The sequence below is a fragment of the Rhinolophus hipposideros genome (assembly GCF_964194185.1).
Source record: "Rhinolophus hipposideros genome assembly, chromosome: 19".
Lineage (NCBI taxonomy): Eukaryota > Metazoa > Chordata > Mammalia > Chiroptera > Rhinolophidae > Rhinolophus > Rhinolophus hipposideros.
The window spans coordinates 54525971-54544113 of NC_138065.1; positions in this window are offsets into that span (position 1 = coordinate 54525971).

The following is an 18143-nucleotide window of genomic DNA, read 5'->3' on the forward strand; positions in this document are numbered from 1 at the left end:
CAACATACTGAGAAAAAATGCTTCCGAGAATAAGTTTGCAGTTTCTTTCATGCACTGAAAATTAAGGACAAAACAGGTGCTGCTGGCCTGAGGTGAAGCGGGGACCCTAAGTTTGGAGATGAGCAGGGTGAGAAGACCAGGGAGGGGCTGTGGTGAGCGCTGCCCTGTGGACGAAGCTGGCACAGGTGCTGGAGTCAGCACTCAGGGGACTGGCTGTGTGGACACCAACAGGAGAGCTCATTCTGCCACCAGGAGACTATTTGCTAATAGTCCTTCTATTTGCTAATAGATCCTTCCAGCCCATGGAGGTAGAGAAAGGACTGAGAAGGGAAGAGGGAGGGGAGTGAGGGCCCATCTCCTGTGGGGCAGGAGCCGACCTGCATCACCTCACTGACCTCCCAGCCACCCTGAGAGGGAGCGGTTGTCCCCATCTGACAGGTGAGGAGACTGACTTCCCATGTCTTTGCCTGAAGTCACACAGGTAGTACTTGGAGGGGACAGAAGCCAGCTCTGCGCCTGTCTGAGGCTCAGGCACCCCTCCATAGGGAAGGTGTCACCCCAGTCTTCATTCTGAGCAGCCTTGAAGCTCCTGTCAGTTGTGACCTCAGAGGAAGGGAACATGGGCAGAAGCAGAGCCGTGCTCGGGGCTGAGGAAGAAGAGATTTTAAAAGGCCCGAGCACAGGCATCACACAGCTGTGGGGGAGTCGTTGTCACAGGATCTGGTGCTGCTCGTCCTCCTGTGAAGGGCCAGGCCACCACCTCCCTCCCACCTGTCCCCATTCCCAGCTGCCTGCCCTGGTCCCACCCCAATACCTGCCTGGGTGAGTGCATGGCAAGGTGGACAACAGATTATCTGCAGATTTTCCTCAATAGAATGACCACGATTCCACCAACGCTGCAAGGACTGTTTGGATCACTCTGTTTGTCCAGGACCCCGTGTGTGCAAGCTCTCCTGGCCCATGTGGGCCCATTTCGGTCCCGGTTTTGGACTCAGAACTGTTAGAATCACTCTCCCGTTTAATTACCTGTGCATGGAGATATTTTTTCTGCCTTTTCTGGAAAATGGGACCAGTAGGTGAGCTGAGGCCTGTGAAGGGCCTGTAACAGGATTTATCTCAAAGAGCATGTAGTCCCGGGACCTGGATTCTCAGTTTAAGGCTGATGGGCAGGGAAGTGCTCTCTGCTGCCGTCTGGTGTACATATAGGGAATAACACCTGGTTGCAGGTCACCAGGAAAAGTTATGCTCTGCTGCTATCTCGTGTGCATCTTGGGAATAACACCTGAGTGGAGGTCAGGATAAGCTCTGCTTTCCAAAGGCTTCTGAGCCAAAGTGTCAGACCCAGGGCTGTGCCCTGGAAGCTGCCTGCTGGAATGTGGGGTCCTGGAGGTGAAACCCGGCACACGGCTTGGCACACCTGAATTAACTACCTTCTCACCTGGCTCTTACCTATGCTGCCTTATGTCAGTCTCCCCTCTTGCCTCCCGACCTTCCCGAAAGCCATTTTAAAATTAACACCGGGCTTAGAGAGCCTCTGTAAGACACCACATCTGGTGGAAGTGCGGTGCAAACTAAATATATATTTTGCACGTAAGAGAGGCAGCCCAGGAGGACCAGACCAAATGGTCTGAGAGCTGAAAGCCTGGGCATAGAAAGACCACGGTGAGGCCTGCTGTGGCCAGACTGCAGCCCCCAGGGAGAGCTGGGGAGGCAGGCTGTGGTGGGATCCCAGACTGTGGCCTGGGCGCTGGGCCTTAAGGGGTCTTGGGGACTCCACTCCTGGTGCAGCATTTGCAGGGGGAGCTGAACACCAGGCTCTTCGGGCAGCTTTGCTGGAACAGCCGCTGTCCTGCACAGCTGTGGTCGCTGGACCTCTCCGGTGGATTGGGGTAGAATACCTCAGCTTTTCCCTGCCATAAGGTGTCTTGTCCAAGAGTGGCTCTACTCTCAGGTCCAGAGTGCTGGCCTGGTGTGGGAACTCCAGTCCTTGGGGATCTACGGGCTTACATGGAAGACCTGGGAAAACGGTGCAGAGCCAGCCAAGGACACTCCAAGAGATCCCAAACCCATAGGCCACGCACACAGTCAGCAACCACAGGCTGGCAGCAGCTCAGCACCCACACCCCACATTCTGTGTCTATTTCTGCCCCTGTCTGACCTCCTTCAGTCTCTGTCAACATCTGTCTGTCTGACCAGGTTCAAGATATTCATGAAACATCTGCTCTTGTCATCACCCTGCAGTGACCCTTTCAAGCCCCCAAGAGACCTTACTTCATCCCTAGCTTGGCATGTCTTAGCTGCATACGTTCCCTTTCTATCTCCCTACCAATCCTGTATGTGGGGTCTCTGACTCTCTCCTGTGTGCCGGCTTCCCATGCTTAAGTATTAAATCTGCTTATTTTCTCTTGGCTAATCTGTCACATGTATTTGATTATTAGAACAGCCAAAAGAACCTTGAGGGTAGAAGACAGTTTGTTCCTTCCCTCCATCTAAGCAAGTCATCAGGTAGTTAATAAAAGGTGAAATTTGGGATTGTTCTACATCACTGCATCATGAAATAAAATCCAACAATTTAACTAAACCAGCTTATTCTCCGGATTGAATGATTAGATCAATGAAATATGGAACAATCTACCAATTTAACTTCTGGATGTGAAACTTTTATTAAAGTTACAAAGGTGGGAATGAAGAGGACCAAGAGTTTTGTCTTTATGCACATTGGCTTTAAGCTGGTGGTTAGGGAACAAAAGACTCTGAAACAACCTTCGACCCTCCCCCTTTCTGGTCTCAGAGATTCAGATGGAAAGACCTGGTTTAGGGAGGGAACCTTGGCATAAACTCCTTAGCATAAGGCGGGAAGACGCCCCGTGGAGCCTGCTGACCACCCTTCTCCCATGTCCCATTCTTTTGTGGTTTGCCTAACAACTATTTACCTCCCGAGAGTGTGCCACTCTTCCCAAATTATCTGCAAATCACCTAATCTGAACTCGCTGCCTTTGGAATTTTTACACATATGTGAATTCCCCATGCGCATGTGTTAAAATTCTATTTTTACCTTAATCTGATTCTATTAATTTTATGATCAGCTCAGCAAGAAAAAGTTATTACCATAGTCAGAGAGCACAGGGCCACAGGGAGAGGGGGGAGGAAAGGAAGGAAGATGTGAGAGGAAACAAAGAAAACAGAAATGCAATCATTCCTAAGAAAAAGTGCAGCTGCAGCTAATTGTGATGGATTATAACACCATCAGAATTCCAGGCCGGAAAAAATTCCTAAGAAATGCTACACCTACAGCTAACTGTAATTGGCCATAACACTATTAGCATTGCAGGCGGGAAAATTCTCCACCCCTTTGACAGTCCCTACAAGGGAATCCCTCTTCCTCCTGGGAAGGAAGCATCGACAAAGGCAGGCCCTGGGAACGCCCCAGAAACGCCCAGAGATCACCTGTGACGGCATCCTTGAATATTTCCCGCCCTCATTCAGATATAATCCTAACTTTTCTTTGTTTTAGAGCAGTCCCTCTCCTGGTGGTCTTGTGCACTCCTGCATTTTGGGAATATATTTTTTTTCTTTTAGTAAATCCTTGGCCTGCTTGCCTTTGTTCATGATGCACTGTTCCTACATCCTGGAATGCCTTCCTGTGGTGATACAAGGACCTGATCTCCTCTAACACACAAGATGAGAGCAAAATAATTTTTTTAAGCCCCCACAGTATTGGGGAGCCTGCGAGGAGAGTTACTGCCTGGGTCACTGCTAGGTCCTGGAAACCGCTGCAGCTGGGAGCTCAAGGACGTGCAGGCAGAGGTAAGTGGTGTTTTTGTTCTCCCTGTCATCTTTCCTGGTCTATTTCTTTGGGGTTTGGGAGAATTTAGAAGTGCTGCATGTCCTTTTTCTCTTTTCTACATGTAGATTGGCAGGAGAAAAAGTTTGTGAAGCTAGCTTCTTGGGAGTAGTGACTCACAGGTTTTCTTTATTGATTTTTTCCTCTCAGAAGTGGTCATTTTTTCCTGTGTCTGTCTCTTGTGCCTTTGTAATCAAAAGGAAATACCAAGGGGAGAGGGGGGTGGTAGATGAGGGTAAAGGGGATCAAATACATGCTGATGGAAGAACTGACTCTGGGTGGTGAATACACAATGTGATTTATAGATGATGTAATACAGAATTGTGCACCTGAAACCTATGTAACTTTACTAACAATTGTCACTCCAAAAACTCTAACTAAAAAAAGAAAGAAAATACCACAGGGACAGAAATCCTTCAGCTTCCTTGGTTAAGCTAGTAAAAGGGCTTTTTGGTTGGAGGCTCTGAAAATCCTGTCATCAGTGGTCAGACCATGGCTCCTTTGAATTGGAAAAACTTCAAATTTTGAAAATGTGTTGGAGAACTTTCATGGCAAACAGCTGTTTTATTGGAACCTAGAGGAAGACCACATGTTTAATACAAACGAATTCAAGGAAATTTTACTTTTGAATTAGTTCTTGAGCTTGTTGGGTCTTAAAAATGCTAATGTGAACGTTAGGTTTAAAAAAGGCAGAAGGGAAAATCAAGAGATGTGCAAATTTTTAAAAACTGTATTTCGATCTAATATTATGAATATTGGTGTGTTGGAACAAGTATTAAGGAATGTGATAACTGATCAGAAACTTGACAAAAATTGAGGCTGCCTTTTCAGTCTGATAGAAATTAGAGTCTCAGCATCTCCCCCAGGTCCTCTGCCGAGCTGAGCAGAAATGTTAGCACAGCCCACAACTGCCTGAGGCCATAGAGCTGAGCAAAGGAAAAGAAATTGCAAAAGGGGCACTTTTAACAATACGAGCGTCCCTCCTGCATCCTGGCTCCCCTTTCCCAGCCTCCCCAAAGACTGAAGCACAAATAAAACCCTGAGCACAGTTCCCTTAGCAGAAGACAGGAGCCTCACAAAACTTTACCTGCCACGGGTGTTCAGCTTTTCCTGAGTTACCTGTAAATCTCCCATTTTTACATCTAAAATCTAAGAGTCCACTCCCACCCTTGTCTAAAATGTAATATTTACTTGATGTCTCCTCACTTTCTTTGGAAATTTCATGGTTATGTGAATTCTAGCTGCGCATGTATTACAATTCCTGGTCTCTGTCTGTGGGGTTGGGTAGAAGTTAGAAGGTGTGCCAGGCCTTTGTCTCTTTTCTGAATTTAGATCGGCAGAAAAAAATATTTGTGCAGCTAACTTTTTGTACCTAGAGACGTCATAGTTTTCTATATTCTTTCCTCCCAGAGATGTTGGTTTTTTTCCTGTGTCTGTGACTTGCGTGTCATTTGTCCTAAGAAGGAACTACCACGGAGACAGAACACAGGCACAGGCTCCCATAAGCCTGTCGTTGGAGCCGGCCCCACAGGCTGGGGAGTTAAGGGGCTCTCTCCAGACCGAAGTCTGCGGAGTCTGTGTCCCGGGAGCTTGGCTTTGGACCAAGGAAGCTAATCCTCTCTGGTCCCCACCATCAGCCAGGTGCACTTACTCCATTTTGCCTGGTGGCCAGTGGGATAAGCTGGGGTTCCCAGTGCACCTCTGCCTGGCTGTGCCAGCTCCTAGGGGAGTGTGTCCTGAGGGGCCTCTGCCCATAAGGGGCATGTGTCCCCCCTGCCTTCCTTACCCATTAGTGCTGGGCAGATCCCGATCCAGTAGCACCTCCCTGGGGCCACAAATTAGTGGGTTTGGGGCTGGAGGTGCCTCACCTTTTGTGGGAGATTTATAGATGATGAAATACAGAATTGTACACCTGAAACCTATGAAACTTTACTAAGAATTGGTGGGGAGACACCGTCCCTGTCCACCCCACCATCCCTACTGCCCGTGTGACGAAGGTCTCTGACTGTCTTTGGGGTGACCCTTTGGCTGTGGGAGGGCTGCTTCCTCTGCACTCTGTGGAGGGGCCTCTGGCTTCCTGGCCTGAGCTGTAAAGAGGCTGCTCGGTGTGTCTCACTATTTAGGCCTCACTGTCCACGGACAGACAATGAATCCCGGAATGGGAAACGCATCTACATTTAAATCGTGTTACAGAGCTCTTGTGACAACCAGTTATTTTCTTGGTAAACTACCTTGTGTGTTCTCTATAGTTATTTCTAATTCTGTGAATTTGTGATCTGTGTGAAACCAGTTTGTGTTTGTGTGTGGTAAGATGTTTTGTACCTGTGGATGGTTTTACTAGATTGTAATATTTGATTGGTTTTAACAAATTAAATGCTTATATAAATTATAGTATAAATTAAATTATATTAAATGCGAATCAAATACAAACTAACCTAAATGGTTTTAAGGATCAGATAATGTGGTGAAGTATTTGACAGTAAAGCTGGTTTTAGTTTGGGTTTATCACATAGTCATATCTTTGAAAGTTATTAACAAAAAATATATATTTTAACTGGGCTTCTAAAAATAAGTTTGTTACCTGTGTTATAAAATGTATCAAGAAAATAGCTACGGTAATAATTGATTTTGACATCTCCAATTTTAAGCTGATATATAAAATAGATACAATGAAAACAAAAGATATTTATGTAAACTTTTTAGTGATAATTATATTGTACATAATCATTGGAAAGGTTTTCTACACGTCTTTGGTATGGAAATATTGGATTTTGGTTCGGGGTCGGGTTCGAGTTCGCGTTCGGGTTGTTCGAGTATGTGTTCGGGTTGTTGGAGTTCGTTTTCGGGTTCAGGAGGTTCGGGTTGGGGTGGGATTAGGGTTCGGGATGTTCGGGTTCGGATATGGGTTGTTCGGGTACGAGTTCGGGTTCGAATCGTTCGAGTTCAGGGTCGGGTTGTTCAGGTTCGGGTTCGAGTTCGGGTTCGAGTTTGTTCGAGTTCTAGTTCGGGTTCGAGTTTGTGTTCGGGTTCGGGTTCAAGTTCGAGTTCGAGTTCGTGTTCGAGTTCGGGTTCGAGTTTGGGTTCGGGTTCGAGTTCGGGTTCGGGTTGGGTTATGATTGTTCGAGTTGAATATTACATCAGTCAGAAGCCTGGAGGTAGAGGAAAGTCTTTCTCCCCCACATAAGCAGGTAATCAGGTGTTTAATAAAAGGTGAAATATGGGAGTGTGTATCTACATCACTGGATCCTGAAATAAGATTGGACAATTTAACCAAACTAAGTTATTGTCAGGACTGAACGATTAGATCAATGAAATATGTGACAATCTGTCAATTTAACTTCTGGATGTGAAACTTTTATTAAAGTTTCAAAGGCAAGAATGTAGAGGACCAAAAGTTTTGCCCTTGGGCAAGTTGACTTTAAGCTGGTTGTTGGGGAACAAAAGATTCATAAGAACCTTTGGCCCTCCCTCATCCTGCTTAAGAGAGTCAGATGGAAAACCTGGTTTAGGGAGGGAAACTTATCAGAAACTCCTTAGCATAAGGTGGGAAGACCCCCAGTGGAGCCTGCTGACCTCCCTTCCCCCTTGTCCCATTCTTTTTTGGGTTGCCTAACAACAGTTTACCTTCTGTGAGTGTGCCACTCTTCCTAAATTACTTGCAAAGCACCCAATCCGACCTCACTGTCTTTGGAATTTTCACGTTTGTGAATTTCCCATGTGCATATGTTAAAATTCGATTTAATGTTAGTCTGCTTCTGTTAATTTTACGATTAACTCCGCTAGAAGAAGTTGTTATTACAGGCAGAACAGGGCCAAGGGGAGAGCAGGGAGGAAAGGAAGGAAGATGTGAGGGGAAACAAAGAAAAGAGAAGAGATCATTCCTAAGAAATGGTGCAGCGACAGCTAATTGTAATGGGTTATAACACCATTAGCATTGCAGGCAGGGAAAAATCTCCATCCTCTGTCATCAAGGCTGTTCCTACATGGGAATCCGTCCTCCAGGTGGGACGAGTCATCCTCCAGGTGGACAGGACTCTCAGCAAAGACACACGCTGGGAACGCCCTGGGAGCACCTGTGACTCCACCCCTGAATATTTCGCGCCCTCATTCAAATATAATCCTAAATTTTCGCACATTTGCTCTCCTCCGGGGCTTGCCCACTCTTGCGTTTTGTGGATGTTTTCTTTCTTTTAATACTTCCTCGGCCTGCCTGCCTTTGTTCATGAGGCGTTGTTACAACCTACATCCTGGAATGCCTTCCTGTGATGACTCTGACCTGCTCTCCGATAACACACTTACTAGGTTAGAGCAAAAGAATTAATTTTTAAGCCCCACAGTATTGGGGAGCCTGCGAGGAGAATTACTGGCCGGGGCACTGCTAGGTCCTGGAAACCGCTGCTGCTGAGAGCTCGGGGACGTCTGCCGGCACAGTAAGCGGTGTTTTTGTTCACCCTGTCAGCCTTCCCGGTCTATTTCTGCGGGGTTTGGGAGGATTTAGAAGTGCTGCATGTCCTTTTCCTCTCTTCTACATGTAGACTGGCAGGAAAATATGTTTGTGAAGCTAGCTTCTTGGGAGTAGCGACTAACACGTTTTCTTTATTGAATCTCTGCTCCCAGAGGTGGTCATTTTTTGTGTCTATGTCTCTCGTGTCGTTTGTTGTAACAAGGAAATACCACAGGGACAGAAAGCCTTTGGCTTCCTTGGTTAAGCTGTGAAAAGGCTTATCGGTTCGAGTAGCTATTAAAATCCTATCTTCAGTGGTCAGACTATGGATCCTTTGAATTGGAAAAACTTCTAAATTGGAAAATGTGTCAGAGAACTCTTATGACAAAGAGCCGTTTGATTGGTCCCTAGAGAAAGACCCCATTTTCAATATAAATGAATACAAGGAAATTTAACTATTCTTAATGTTTTCAATGAGTACTTAGCTTCTTGAGTGAGTTACATCAGATGCTAATATCAATATTAGGTTTAAAAAAGGCAGAAGGGAAAATCAAGAGATGTGCAAATGTTAAAAACTTTTCTGGAGATTTAAGATTTAGAGAACTGTTAGGTTGAAACACCTTTTAAAGAATTTAATAACCAATCAGAAACTTCACAAAAAATGGAAGCCGATTTCTCAGTTTGATAGAAATGATAAAGTCTCACCATCACCCCCGGGCCCTCTGAGGAGTACATCTGAAATGTAAACAGAGCTCACAACTGCCCCAGGCCCGCTGAGGCAAAACAAAAGCGGCACTTTTAACAATACAAGCCTCCCTCATCCAGCCTGGCTCCCCTTTTCCTGCCTCTTTAAAGACTATGAAGCATGAATAAAAGCCTGAGCACAATCCCCTTAGCAGAAGACAGGAAGACTCCATGCTGGAGCCTCACCAAATTTACCTGCCACGTGTGTTCAGCTTTTCCTGAATTACCTGTAAATCTACCATTCTTCATCAAAAATCTAAGAGCCCACTCCCACCCTTGTCTAAAATGTCATATTTACCTGATGTCTTCTTACTGTCTTTGGAAATGTCATGCTTATGTGAATTCTACGTGCATATGTATTACAATTCCTGGTCTCTGTCTGCAGTTGGGTAGAAGTTTTAAGGGGTACGAGGCTTTTCTCTCTTCTGATTTTAGGTTGGCAGAAACAAAATACCTGTGAACTTCTTTCACCTAGAGACTCTAGGGTTTTATTCTTTCCTCCCACAGATGTTCACTTTTTCCTGTGTCTGTGTCTTGCGTGTCGTTTGCCCTAAGAAAGAACTACCACGGGGACATAACACAGACACAGGCTCCCGTAAGCCTGTCATTGGAGCTGGCCCCAAAGGCTGGGGAGTTAAACAGTTCTCTCCAAACTGGAGTCTGAGGAGACAAACTTTGCTCTGGAAACTGCTTGAGGTTTTCCTTTCCTTCTCATTCTGTGTCCCAGGAGCTTGGCTTTGACCAAGGAAGCTAATCCTCTCTGGTCCCCACCATCCGCCAGGTGCACTTACTCCATTGTACCTGGTGGTCAGTGGGATAAGCTGGGGTTCCCAGTGCGCCTCTGCCTGGCTGTGCCAGCTCCCAGGGGAGTGTGTCCTGAGGGGCCTCTGCCCATAAGGGGCATCTGTCCCCCTAACCTTCCTCACCTGTTAGTGCTGGGCAGATCCCAGTCCAGTAGCACCTCCCGGGGGCCACGAATTAGTGGGTTTTGGGCTGGAAGTTCCTCACATTTTGCAGGAGACCTGAGACACCCTGTCCACTCCACCATCCCTACTGCCTGCGTGAGGAAAGTCTGTGCTTTCTCTCACTGTCTTTGTTTACCTTCTCCTGGGGGGCTGCCTCTTCTGCACTCTGTATAGAGGGGCCTCTGGCCTCCTGACCTGACCATGGAAAACTTTTTGTATAAAACTAGAAACTTTTGGTATAAAGCTAAATGCTTTCTCAAGTCACACCTTTTGGTCAAGTAGCTCAACTGAGAATACAGGTAGGGAGTTATTTAAATATGAAACACAACAAAAGAAGTCTGAATACTCAGAATCTTTGCTTATGTCTTAAAGTATCTAATAATACGTAGATGACAAAATATTGCTATTAAGTGTTTTTGTCATTTATTTCATTTGTGTAGTAACCATATTGAGAAAAATCTCCAATTATTGGATTGTAATTTATATAGTTATACTTAAAAAACTAATATTTCTAGTGTTTAAATTCTGGTGATAGAGCATTCTTCAAAGTGTCTTTCTGGGGATGCACGGTTAGCTCACTTGGTTAGAGCATGGGGCTGAGAACACCAAGGTGGTCTGTTCAGTCCCCACACGGTCCACCATGAGCTGCACCCTCCTTAAAAAACAAAAATGAAGAAAAAGTAAAAATAGAAAGAAATGTCCTTCTGTGTTTTATAAAATAAAGCTGTAAATGACAATGATAAAGAAGTTAAATATGTATGTTAAAAAAATCACCTGACTTAGACGGACAGGTTTATTTCTGGGCCCTCAATACTATTCTGTTGATCTCTGTGTATATTTCTATGCCTGTGTCACCCTGTTTTCCTTACTGGGGATGTGTACTAAGAATCACGTTTGGGAAGGGTGAGCCTCAACTTGATTTGGTTTTTAAAGATTGTTATGGCTCTTTTTTCCCCTGGAAATTTGCTGGGAATATTAGGATCACCTTGTGCATTTCCCCACAAAGGCCTTGGGGCCTTTTCACAGGAATGACACTGAATCCTACATCGCACGGCGTCTGTTCTGTTGCCTCCGAACAATTTCCATCACCAGGGGATGGCCTCCGTTTATTTATGTAGGTTTTCTTGAATTTTAATTTCTTTCAGCAAAGAAAGACATTGTTTTGTAATTTTCAGTGTAGAAGTCTTGCACTTTGATTAAAAGTATTCCTGAGTATTTTATCAACATTCATGTTATTTAAAATGGACTTGTTTTCTTAAACTCCTTTTGAGATTATTCCTTGGTAGTGTATACAAATAAAACAGATTTCTGTGTATTGATATTTTGTCATTTAACTATGATATGGAACATAATTACATCTCTATAAGGGATATAGATTCTGTTTTTGTGACCTACTTCTGATTTGACTGGTTGGGGGCTATTAGTGTCCTACGGGGCGAGGGTTGGGGCTGAGGTGGAGTGTGGTGCTGAGTCAGGGGTTAAGGCTAAGGTTGTGGGTTACAGTTTGGTTATGGTTTATGTGTATTGTTTATGGTTACATATGTGTTATATGGTTTATGGGATTGATTATGGATCCTGTTTATGGTTTATGGCTGTGTTTTTGGTTATGGTTTATGGGTTAAGGTTTATGGCTATAGTCATGGTTAACGGATATGGTTCATAGTCTGTAGCATGTGGTTTCTGGTTATAGTTTAGTATTGTGGTGAGTGTTTAGGTTAAGTTTTATAGAGATGGTTATGGTTTGTGGTTGTAAGGTTTTCAGAGTTTATGTTAATGTTTATATTTACGCTTATGGCTAAGGATTTAGTGTTTATGTTTGAAGGGTTAGGTTTTATGTTTGAGGTTAGGGGTTAGGGTTAGGGCTCAGCGATGTGGAATCTGTTGCTTTCCTGACCCAGCATCTGTTCTCTGGCCCAAGTCCAGAACCTCAGCTTCCAGAGAACTCGTCTCACCTTCCAGTTCTACCTGACATATCAGAATCAAGACTCCTGCGTGGGGGAGATTTTAGGGGAACTTCTGAGCTGCTCTGTCCCCGTTCCTTCCCTGTCCCAGGAGAGGGAATCCCAGAGCAATGCGACAACACTAAGCAGGAGGAAGAGGTCCTGGATGACTAATTTTGTAGTATTTTCCTTATTTGAGGGTCCATTTTGTTAATGGCAATCACCCATTTTGATGCAATAGGTTTATTTTAGTTTTACTTTCTCCTCTCTTCCAGAATTGTTAGAATCAATGAACAAATGTTGATGCATCATTATTCACTAAAGTCTGTATTTTATTCAGGTTCCTGCTTTCAGGCTTAGTCTCAATGCTGGCACCTCTGTCTGTTAAAACCGACACCAGACAGGTTAATGCTGACAGCTGGGGTACCCGGTGAGTGAACTGGGGTGTTAGGATAGGAAATGAGACCAGGAGAAGAACATGAGGCCTGATAAAGTTGCAACACTGTGCTGATGAATGAGACTTTACTCTCTAGCCCAAGCGAAGCTGTTGGTAGTTGTAGGCACAGGAAATGACAGGATTAGATCTCTAACTTAGTTAGAAAGATGGAGCTGGTCACAGTGTGGAGGTTGCACTGGACGAGAGAAGGACAGGAGCAGGGAGACCAGTGAGAAGAGTGGTGAGAGGCGCTCTGGCCTGAGCTGAGACAAGGGCCCTGAATTTGGAGATGAGCAGGGTTTGAAGACCCGGGAGGGGCTGTGGTGAGCGCTGCCCTGTGGACGAAGCTGGCACAGGTGGCAGAGTCAGCACTCAGGGGACTGTGGCTGTGTGGACAACAACAGGAGAGCTCATTCTGCCACCAGGAGACTATCTGCTAAATGCTTGATCCTTCCAGCCCATGGAGGTGAGAAAGGACTGAGAAGGGAAGAGGGAGGGGGAGTTAGGGCCGATCACATGTGGGGCAGGAGCCGAACTGCATCACCTCCCTGATCTCACAGCCACCCTGAGAGGGAGCGGTTGTCCCCACCTGATAGGTGAGGAGACTGACTTTCCATGTCTTTGTCTGAAATCACACAGCTGGTACTTGGAGGGGACAGAAGCCAGCTCTGCACCTGTCTGAGGCTCAGACACCCTTCCATATGGAGAGTGTCACCCCAGACTCCATTCTGAGCAGCCAGGAAGCTCCTTTCAGTTGTGACCTCAGAGGAAGGGAACATGGGGAGAAGCAGAGCCATGCTCTGGGCTGAGGAAGAAGAGATTTTAAAAGGCCCGAGCACAGGCATCACACAGCTGTGGGGGAGTCGTTGTCACAGGATCTGGTGCTGCTTGTCCTCCTGTGAGGGCCAGGCCATCACCTCCCTCTCCACCTGTCCCCATCCCCAGCTGCCTGCCCTGGTCCTACCCCAAAACCAGCCTGGGTGGGTGCATGGCAAGGTGGACAATTAAGGTTCTGTGCAGCTTTTCCTCAATGCAGTGATCAAGATTCCACCCAACGCTGCAACGACTGTTTGGATCACTCTGTTTGTGCAGGATCCTGTGTGCGTGCAGGCTCTTTTGGCTTATGTTGGCCAATTTTGGCCTCAGGACTGCGCTAGAATCAGTCTTCATTTTAAATACCTGTGAAATGGAGATAGTAATTGTCTCCGCCTTATCTGGAAAATGGGAGCAGTGGGTGACATGAGGTGTGTGAAGGGTTGGGACTGGGCTTAGCTCCCAGCGAGCTCAGTCCCAGGGTCTGGAATCTCATGTTAAGGCGGGTGGGCAGGGAGACGCTCTCTGCTGCCACCTCGTGTGCATTTTTGAATTAACACCATGTGCAGGTCACCAGGAAAACTTATTCTCTGCTGCCATCTGGTGTGCATCTTGGGAATAACACCAGAGTGGAGGTCAGGATAAGCTCCTTTTCCCAAAGGCTTCTGAGCCAAGGCGTCAGACCCAGGGCTGTGCCCCAGGTGCAGTCATCTGTGCCCTGGAAGCTGCCCGCTGGAATGTGGAGTCCTGGAGGTGAAACCCAGTACTGAGCTTGGCACACGTGAATTAACTGCCTTCCTACCTTACTCTTACCTATGCAGCCTTATGCCCCCATCCCCTCCTGGCTGCCGACCTTCCCAGGGGCTACTTTTGAATTAATAGTGTGCCTAGACAGCCTCTGTAAGTCACCACATCTGGGAGCAGTGGGGTGCAAACCAAAGGTTTATTTTGCTTGTAAAAGAGGCAGCCCAGGAAGATCAGACCAAAAGGAACCCAGGTCTGAGAGCTGAAAGCCTGGGTATGGAAAGACCACAGGGAGGCCAGACAAGTCCCAGGCGCATGCTGCCCGCGTCGCTCAGCCAGTAGACCTACACAGGAGCTGGGTCATAGACTAAGCATTTATTATCTGAGCACCCGTGCTCTGAGAAGGCAGCCGGTTAACACCTCCCAAAACTGCCCTGATATTCTCAGACCAGCCTGGGATATTTAAGGGGAAACCCCTGCGTTCCTCCAGAGGCCACCTGGTGGTCTGTATGGAGCCTTCCTTCTGGCGTTGTTGTTCTCCACTGTGGTCACCAACCAGGAGCAGTGATGACAGAAACCTGGAAGGAATGCTGGGCCATAAACATTGTGATCAGTAAGTACAGGGACACAAGTTTCAGGATAATTATCTAAAGCAGGGAACCGGGACAGGGGACATCCTAAGCTCAGGAACTGGGACAGGACATTCCAAGCCCAAACCGCAGTGGTGGTGGGGGTTGATCAATTGTTTAACTCTAGAGCAGGGAGAGGCAAGTCCTATTTTGTGGGGGTCCCAATCAGGCCCTGTTTAAATTCCCCCCTTTTTATGTTCATTTTATTTCTATAAAATCAGTAAGGTTAGATTAGAGAGTAAACAAATAACTATATTATAAAGACAATTTTTAAATCCAGGGTTACCGGTGACAAGGGCTCTCCCTGCTTCCTGCTGAGAGGGCGAAATCCCTGCCTCTGGCTAACAGAGTTCTTTGCTGTTCAGTTCCAGCTGGGAGGGGACTATGGAGGAACTGTCCTCTGGTTAATCAGCTACTGGCCTGGCTTGCCATCCTCGGGAGGGACGAGTTGGAACCATGGTGGATGGCCATCTGGAGATGAAAAGTGCTGTGTTTCAGATGACACAAACTTGACTGAAGAGGAACTTAAGGTCTTCAGTTGGCTCACAGGACAGGAGTGACAGTCTTCCTTCTGGGGGTGTCCTGTGGAGGCTTAAATGAAACAAGTTTGATTCGAGGGATGTGGACCCAGCCACCGACTCTCTGAAGCTCAACAACAGTTGGGGGGCTCGGGAAAACTGCAAAGGGTCTCTTTCATTTCTGAGCTAACTGATCTGTCAGACACTCCTCCCCCTCCAGGCTCTCAGTAGTATTTGGCCTTCTGGCTTTCTGGGGCTACAATACGTAGAGGGGTTGGCCTGGGGGAGGTACTCGTCCCCCATATTTCCCAAGTGCCTGCTGAACCTCTCCCAAGTTAACTCAGGACATAACAGAATTGAGGTCACCATCTAAAGCAATGGGCAGCAATTACAGCCAGGCCTAGACGTCTCCTCACAAAACTTTTCCAGAGCCCTTTTAAGTCTGATTTGATCATTTTATATTTTCTCTCAGGTATAGACCATTGGTAAGGAACAGGCTGAGTAAAATGAGCCCAAATCTACGGGCTCTCTTTATCTTTATAACCAAGCAGATTTTAGAGGAAGAAATAGGTCTAGAGGGAGCAGTCAAGACAGAAGAAATGGCTCCCATATCAATCGGGGAATTAACAGGCTTACCTGCCATGGCACGGGTCACCCGCAGTTCCTCCTCTGTGATGAGCATGAGCTCTTTCTTCTGAGGAGTCACTGGGCACTTCAGTCAATTACAGCCATTTGCAGGGAAGGAGTTGGTCCCTGCTACCTTCAGAATGGGACAGTCCCTCCTCCAGTGCCCTTCAGTTTGCACAGTGGGCATGGCTGCTTTGCAGGATTCGAGCACGCCTTACACCAGTGGCCTGGGCTTCCACGTCCACAGCTGGCTCCTTTTCCTCTTCTGTGGCTGCCGGGGTGGCCCTGAGGTGGTCCTGGTCTTGGCCCGTCTATTAACTGCAGCCAGAAATCTGCCTGCCACTGTCCTCATCTATAGTCTCACTCTTCCTTTCTTTCCTCCTTTTCCCTGTCTCTGTAGTTAAAGACATATAAACAAACCCCCTGTCCTTCTTTTAGGATCTGAGCCTCTATCAGGAATGTAACAGTGGACCCAGAACCATTGTATTACCTTGCCAGGTTAGGAAAACAAGCTTCCTTACATTGGTCTATGTCTGCCATCGAGGAGAACACGTGAACTGCAGCAGTCCTAAATACACAAGTTTACATAACTATTAGCAAAACTCAGTTTTTAGATTTATTTTTCCTGAGTAACTTAAGATCTAACTAAGACAATATAATACATAGAAAATTATTTTCATGACACATATAATCTTTGCTTTTCAGACAGAAAACTTTTCTATAATATCATTAGCAGACCAGTAGTCTAACAAACTTTGTTTTATTTAGCAGAGAGAAAATTTACCTAATTTTGTGCCAGCTTACTTTTGATACTTAAATTTATTTAAGTCACATTTAGTTTAACCATATATAAAATTGCTTCAAGATTTTCCTTCACAAACCTATAACTTTCCCAGTCCTTCTTGGTTTGTCTCTTTTCATTCAGAAATAATCATCCTTAGGACAAACTCCTTTCTTTTCCTTAAAAAACGTATTTTTATACCCTATGCGTTACTTCTGATTTGACTCGTTGGGGGCTATTAGTGTCCCACGGGGCTAGGGTTGGGGCTGAGGTGGAGTGGTGCTGAGTCAGGGGTTAAGGCTAAGGTTGTGGGTTACAGTTTGGTTATGGTTTATGTGTATTGTTTATGGTTACATATGTGTTATATGGTTTATGGGATTGATTATGGATCCTGTTTATGGTTTATGGCTGTGTTTTTGGTTATGGTTTATGGATTAAGGTTTATGGTTATAGTCATGGTTTACGGATATGGTTCATAGTCTGTAGTATGTGGTTTCTGGTTATAATTTAGTATTGTGGTGAGGGTTTAGGTTATGCTTTATAGAGATGGTTATGGTTTGTGGTTGTAAGGTTTTCAGAGTTTATGTTAAGGTTTATATTTACGCTTATGGCTAAGGATTTAGTGTTTATGTTTGAAGGGTTAGGTTTTATGTTTGAGGTTAGGGGTTAGGGTTAGGGCTCAGCGATGTGTGGAATCTGTTGCTTTCCTGACCCAGTATCTGTTCTCTGGCCCAAGTCCAGAACCTCAGCTTCCAGGGAACTCGTCTCACCTTCCAGTTCTACCTGACATATCAGAATCAAGACTCCTGCGTGGGGGGATTTTAGGGCAACTTCTGAGCTGCTCTGTCCCCGTTCCTTCCCTGTCCCAGGAGAGGGAATCCCAGAGCAATGCGGCAACAATAAGCAGAAGGAAGAGGTGCTGGATGGCTAATTTGCTGGTATTTTCCTTATTTAAGGGTCCATTTTGTTAATGGCAATCACCCATTTTGATGCAATAGGTGTATTTTAGTTTTACTTTCTCCTCTCTTCCAGAATTGTTAGAATCAATGAACAAATGTTGATGCATCATTATTCACTAAAGTCTGTATTTTATTCAGGTTCCTGCACGCAGTTTCAGTCTCATTGCTGGCACCTCTGTTTGTTAAAGCCAATACCAGACAGGTTAATGGTGACAGCTGGGTTACCCGGTGAGTGAACTGGGGTGTTATGATAGGAAATGAGACCAGGAGAAGAACATAAGGCCTGATAAAGTCTCAACACTGTGCTGATGATAGAGACTTTATTCTCTAGCCCAAGTGAAGCTGCTGGTAGTTGTAGGCACAGGAAATCACAGGATTAGATCTCTAACTTAGTTAGAAAGATGGAGCTGGTCACAGTGTGGAGGTTGCACTGGACGAGAGAAGGACAGGAGCAGGGAGACCAGTGAGAAGAGTGGTGAGAGGCTCTCTGGCCTGAGCTGAGACAAGGGCCCTGAATTTGGAGATGAGCAGGGTTTGAAGACCCGGGAGGGGCTGTGGTGAGCGCTGCCCTGTGGACGAAGCTGGCACAGGTGCCAGAGTCAGCACTCAGGGGACTGTGGCTGTGTGGACACCAACAGGAGAGCTCATTCTGCCACCAGGAGGCTGTTTGCTACACGATCCTTCCATCCCATGGAGGTA